We start from the raw sequence: 6,203 nt of genomic DNA, 5'->3' as shown, positions 1-6,203 counted from the left end.
GATACATTGATGTTTTAACATTATTTGTCACACTTTTAGATATCTGTAGGCAGACCTGTTCTTTCCAAATACTTGGACTGGGCGTTGGGTCAGCCCCTTAGTCATTCATGGATGGCTTTGTTGTCTACCTCATTTTTGCACTCCTGATTCACTACCTTTCCTCCCTACTCATGTGTTTCTCCCACCCAGGACTGGACGAGTTGTATACTTAATTTCTTCCTTGAGAGTCAATTTTTTCGTTTCATTTTCATTCAGCGCTCCATTTGAGTGCATGTGTTTCCTTGCTCTCATTCTCTGTATTTCTTTTTCCTACCACTTTTCATTCCCTTCTTCCCTAGTGCTCCCTCTCCCTTTCCTCTTCAAGAGCACCACGTTGAACACAGACTTTTTTTTATGGGGTGCCCCCACAGCTGCAACTTGATGCGGGCCGCTCACATTCATTTTTCATGGCCATTTCTGTTCACCTTGTTAGAACAGTAAATTAAAAATGGCTGCAATGGCTGCCTGCATCACAAAGCATGCACGTGTCAATGCACATGTGTACACATGTGCATGTCACAAAGCTTGCATGTGATCTGTTGGCCAACAAAACCCATTTCATGATGGCCAGCCATGCATGTCCATGAGTCTTGGCTCATCCACACGTGTGCAGTTGGCAAAAAGCATTGGCATAGCTTGACCGAGATGGGACCCATTGACTTTGCCAATGTTCGTTCCTTTTCAGTTGGACAGAGGTAAGCCTCAGCACTGCTTCACTCCTCTTCGTTTGCATTTTTTTAAATTACATTTTACCATTGTACTTTCTTCCATGTATTCATCACCTTCTTTCTCTAATTTATGTGCTAGTTTTTTTTTCTCCCTTTCTTTAGTGCCGCAATTAAGCAGCAAAATTAATATTTTTGGTCCAAAACTGTGACCCTTTTCAAACAAAACTGTATGAAGGTTTGAAAACTGTTGACATTTTCGAGTTCATGTTTTTCAAATCTAAATTCGTCTGTCAAGCTATTTTTCGGCATGCCATCATTGTTGGATACTGCTGACCAGAACCTAGTGAGGAGGTTTGGTTATTTCATTTCCTTTTCAAGGAAGACCAAACTATTTATCCACAATGAAGATGGCCTGCGCACAGGCGGCAAAGCTCTGAAGTGGCTCAGCCTGCGCTAGTATGACACAAGGAATAAACAAGGTAATAAAAAGTAACACCTTTGGTTTGGGCATCTCCAACATGAACTTATTTGTCTCTGTATGATCTGCAGAAATTTTTTTACCACTTTCCCCAAAAGACCGTATTACAATCTTTTTTTTTTTAAAGTTTTTATTTCTTTGATCTTTGCTTTAGTCCATGTTGAGATCAAAAAAGGATGAATTACTACATTTTCCTATACAAATACTAAAACAATGGTCTTACTAAGTAGCAGCTGTGCAGATAATCTGCCATCATTACTACACTTGTTCAATCATCATCCTTATTAAATTGGAATTAACACGAATTTCAAATTAGTTGGTGAACTAAATTAAGACCGACTGCTGCATCGCACTGTCCACTTTAAACAGATAAGAAACCTTATCCTTAGACATTCTAAGCCTTGGTCCTTTTACCTCCAGTGGAGTGAGTTGTGGAAATACAAACAATATGAAACATCTTGTTTCATCTTTATTGGTCATTAGATTTAAATATGCTAAGATTTTAATGTTCTCAAAAGCTTGGCAACATGTAGTGTACGGATGTTTGTCAGACAGAGTAAAGTCCACCATCAATGAATCGAAATTTAGAAGGATTGCCTCCAAAGGAGTTTAGTTCCTCAGTGATCTCAAAGTCAAACTTCAAGAACATTCAATGGGAAGCCATCCATGGGCTCTTGACCCAGTAACGAGAAGACCTTTAGCTTTGTTTACCCCATTGAATTGAGTGTTAAACTAGCTCCTCACACATGGCAATATTGTGGTACACTTTTTATTAGGTGATCAAGTCTGCTTCATGACAGACAAAACAGTAAATACCTATAATTTTCCTATGTGCAAGAAAGGGTGATCCAACATATTATCGCATTATCGCCTTATCACCCTCATTGCCATAGAGCAGAGGTCTTCAAACTGGGTTTGGGCCCCCCTTAGGGGGGCCTCAAGTGATCCTGGGATGGCGCCAGCCTCTGGCCAAAAGAAGCATCATACAGATAACAGGCCTCTGTTTTAAGCTTAAGCATGTTACTGCATTTTTAAAAAGGTAACAGTACTTAACTGCAATGTCTAAATAGGTCTAGACATGTTTAAACACTGCCATCTTTATAAAATAATTGTGAAAAAATCTGAGGGGGGGGGCAATCATTTTTATTTTTCAACTGGGGGGGCAGGGCATTAAAAGTTTGTAGACCACTGCCATAAAGGCTAAAGTTTACACAAGACTTTTCTTACAGAATTTAAAAAACTGGGTAAACTTCCTCTTTTCAGACAAGTTTCCTGTCCAGCATCATGGATTATGTGGTAACAGTATCCTACTTGGCTTTCAATGCAAAGTATGTCCATGGAGATAGTCTCTTGTTATGCTATATTGATTATAGTACGGCATTTTACGGTGTTGATTGCTGCTTTTTATGTGGTAGCATTATCCTATTTGGCTTTTCATGCAAAGTATATGCTTCTAGATAGTCCCTAGGTATGCAATATGGATTATAGTTGGCCTTCAATGGTTTTGATTTGTGCCTGTTATGAAGAAAACGGAGCGCTCTTGTACCTTTATATTGAGACATATGGCTTGTCAATGTGTGTGAATGGCTTCAGAGTCTCTGAATGAGCATATGCCAGCAAAGGCCTGAAAGAGGAGTGTGTTCTAGCACCCATGTTAGTCAGTCTTTTACATGGCTAATTTAACCAAGGCTGTTCAAGCAGAAAGGACATTTCCACAAAAAACTGTCCAGCCACACATCCAGGTACTTTAGTACACCGATGATACAGTTATAATGGAAAGAGCCTTCATTGGTCTAATGAATTGTGTTGAATCGACTCATACAATAGAGCCAACAGGTTGTTTTCCATTATAATTATGAGCAACATTATGGTCTAACGTAAACCAAGTAGAAATCATTTTCTGTGGCAAAAGGGAGAAATGTTGCTATGGTCAAACCCAAACTTATAACCATCTTGGTGTGTGGAAGTCTGACATGGATCTCCACGAAATCCTCAAGCCACATCTGAAAACAGAGGTACTTCTATAATAGTTGCTCTTAATATATTGGATCATAAGCTAGCAAACCCGACTGCAGAACCCACACTGAAAATTGCAAAGGCCAAGCTACTGCCAGACCTCACTTACGGCCACAAGGCCTTCCCTGCTAAATAGATGAAGATCTTGGATGTAATCTATTACAACACATGCAGAAAAAATATTCCACTTTGCAAAAAATTACTAGAGAAACTCAAATCCGTCTGAAGTTTTAAATCATGAGACAAGATTTGGCTTGGAAGGCTGTTTAAGTACTGCCATCAAATTAAAAATGCCAATCATGGCTCTATGAAAGCAATTGTTTTTCGTGCTCTAGCCAAGGATAATGGTCAGAAAGAAAATTCCTGGGCTAACTGGCTCTATGGCAATCAAAGACTTGAAGGGGAGGCAGTGGTAAAGTAGCTTGAGAGTTAAACCCTACAAATAGTGTTTTAAGTCCTTTGTTAAAATCCAATTGATGGCCACCTCTCAAGCCATGGGTTTTGTACATTCTAAGAAAGGAAAATGTGCAGACCTTCCAATAATTCCCTGACAAGGCATTCATTTTTTCATTTATTTATTGTTTATTGTTTAGTCAATTAAAACCATAACAATTATGCAGCCACTTACATTTCATAACTACATTTCACTAAAATTAGTAAAGTGCATGCTACAAGTCCTCGGGTAGACATGCTTATAATTAAAAAAATAAGTCTAACTAAAAGTTCTTCCTTGAATTCATAAAGCATTCCAAGAATAATCCTGGGAAGGAAGTACAAGCCAGTGAGTACAAGTTTCCAAATGTCCTAAATATTTTTAGACTTGAGCTGATAGGGAAGGTAAAATCCTAGAATTCCACACGTTTATGCCCGAGGTACGCTTGTGGCCATTGGGATGTAATAGTGTTTAGATTTTCGCCTAAAAAATATAAACAGAAATAGGCAGGAAGTGAAGGTCCTAGCCATATGAGCTCAAAAGCAGCATTATATGTTGCAAAAACTGCATACTTACAGGCTCCTACAGAGAAATTTGTGGAGAGGCAAGGCTTGGTCATGATCCAAGATGGTCACAATCCCTTGTTTCCCGCTCGCTGTCCTATAATGCATGTAGCTTTTCACCTCCTTTCAACAGAGAGTATCTATCCCCCACATGGGTGTAGATGAGACACCCATGCCTGATGGTTACGGCTGTGACATTGAGCCCTGCAGTCCCCTGCTGCCCAAAACTAAAGAGCCCCAATATAAAGAATGACGCACAAGTCTTTATTCCATTTTCCGCCTTGCAGTTTTAATCCAACAAGCAACTGAAACGCAGGCTGCAAACACCAGACAATGAGGGAGAGGTCTCCAACCTCGAGACCGAGGAGAAATCACTTAGACTGTCGTGTCTGCGAACATCTTGAGACCATCATTTCAGCTTGAACTGTTTTTTTGCAAGGGGCTGCACGAGGCGGACTGGAGAATTGTGTTAGAGGAGAATTAATTCATCATATGTCAGACTGAATCCACAAGATTGTCACCTTAAATATGAGAAAAAGTATTTTGATGAAATGTATAAGTGTGATAAATTATTTATTGGCATGAAAGAGAACGAGAAAAAAATGATGCAATGACTTCTTTCTTGGATCCCAGAAGCACGGAAAATTGTATCCTCCCCTCCCCTCAAGATTCATACTGTGTGAGGTCATTTCCTCCGGTGTTGGGACAGGCAATGCTTAATCTGAAGTGGGCTCTGCCATTTCTTACAGGTAGCACGAGTACTATTGCATTCTGATTGGATAACAACATTGCCACTTTTGTACACCCGCCTCTCATACCCAGTCACTCTAGGAAGTGTTAGTTATAAAAACTGGGCATCAAAATGAACTTTCAGTAATATACAGTAAGCTGAATATCCGCTCAGCTTGCACCTAATAAGGCAAACATCTGACCCTAAACAGATTCAGAGTGTTTATGAGCAGGGGTCCCTCCGGCCACTGTTCACAATTGGTGAGCCGTCAAACTGCTTCACTGCGGAAATGGTGTAAGATCCAGTTCAATGGGGTTTTTTCTAATGTCAACGGGGCAGAGGTGCTCGGCAGGGAGATACATTGCATCTAGTTGGATTTGTCCTGCCCTAGTGTTTGGGATTCTAACAATACAAAAACCCCTTCAAACCCATGCTCACCAACAGAACAGAAGGATGATCTCCCCAAGCTGAAAATATGCCTTTAAAATTGGTGGCAGACACGTGCACTACTTGAATGTATATTCCACTGTTTCAATTATGACAAACAGCAGAGTTACCCATTTTCTTGTAGAAACCTCCAACTTTTGCAGAAAGAATCCTGAATATGTTAGATGCCAAGGGCAATATAGTAGCATATAGAACAGGGAAAGACAAAGTCTTTGCAAATCTTTTTACTTTGGTCAGGCCTAAAAAAAAAAAGAAAAACACATTTTGATATTATGCCAACATACGACCTGCAGTTCAAACAAACAACTTTCCTACATATGTGCAGATATATCATTGCTCACAAGCATGGGTTCTTTACATAGTATAGCAGATTACTTCAGCTCCAGATCTAAAATGTATGTAACATGTCACAGTCTATAACCTTCAGGTTCATCCGATGTGGCGCCATGGCTAGACTCAATAGAATACCACTTATAGTCTCATTTCGTCTTTTCAGTTTGGTAATGATAGCTTTGCTTTGTCACAAACCCATTCCTCAAGGTGGTGGAGGGGACTTTTACCCACATGTCCAGGAATGCCCCCAGCCCATTCCTGGGCCTCAGGTCATGCTCCATCGGCCATCCTCACAGCGATAAGTCACTGTGTTGGGTCCCACTTCACCTCATTTGCTTTCCATGACTTAGCAGAGCTTCTGCAGACTTCCAACACAGACAGTTCTCACTTGGCGAGCATGAGCATAACGAATCCCTCTCCTATATTCCATGTTGTCGCTTTTTAGGAAAGACCCCAGCAGATAATCTCTCCTACATTAGCTATTGGGGTACCCAGC

The sequence above is a fragment of the Pleurodeles waltl genome, chromosome 11 (assembly GCF_031143425.1).
Source record: "Pleurodeles waltl isolate 20211129_DDA chromosome 11, aPleWal1.hap1.20221129, whole genome shotgun sequence".
NCBI classification, from domain to species: Eukaryota; Metazoa; Chordata; class Amphibia; order Caudata; family Salamandridae; genus Pleurodeles; species Pleurodeles waltl.
The sequence above is the reverse complement of the archived record's forward strand: the minus strand, read 5'-3'. Positions refer to the sequence as shown.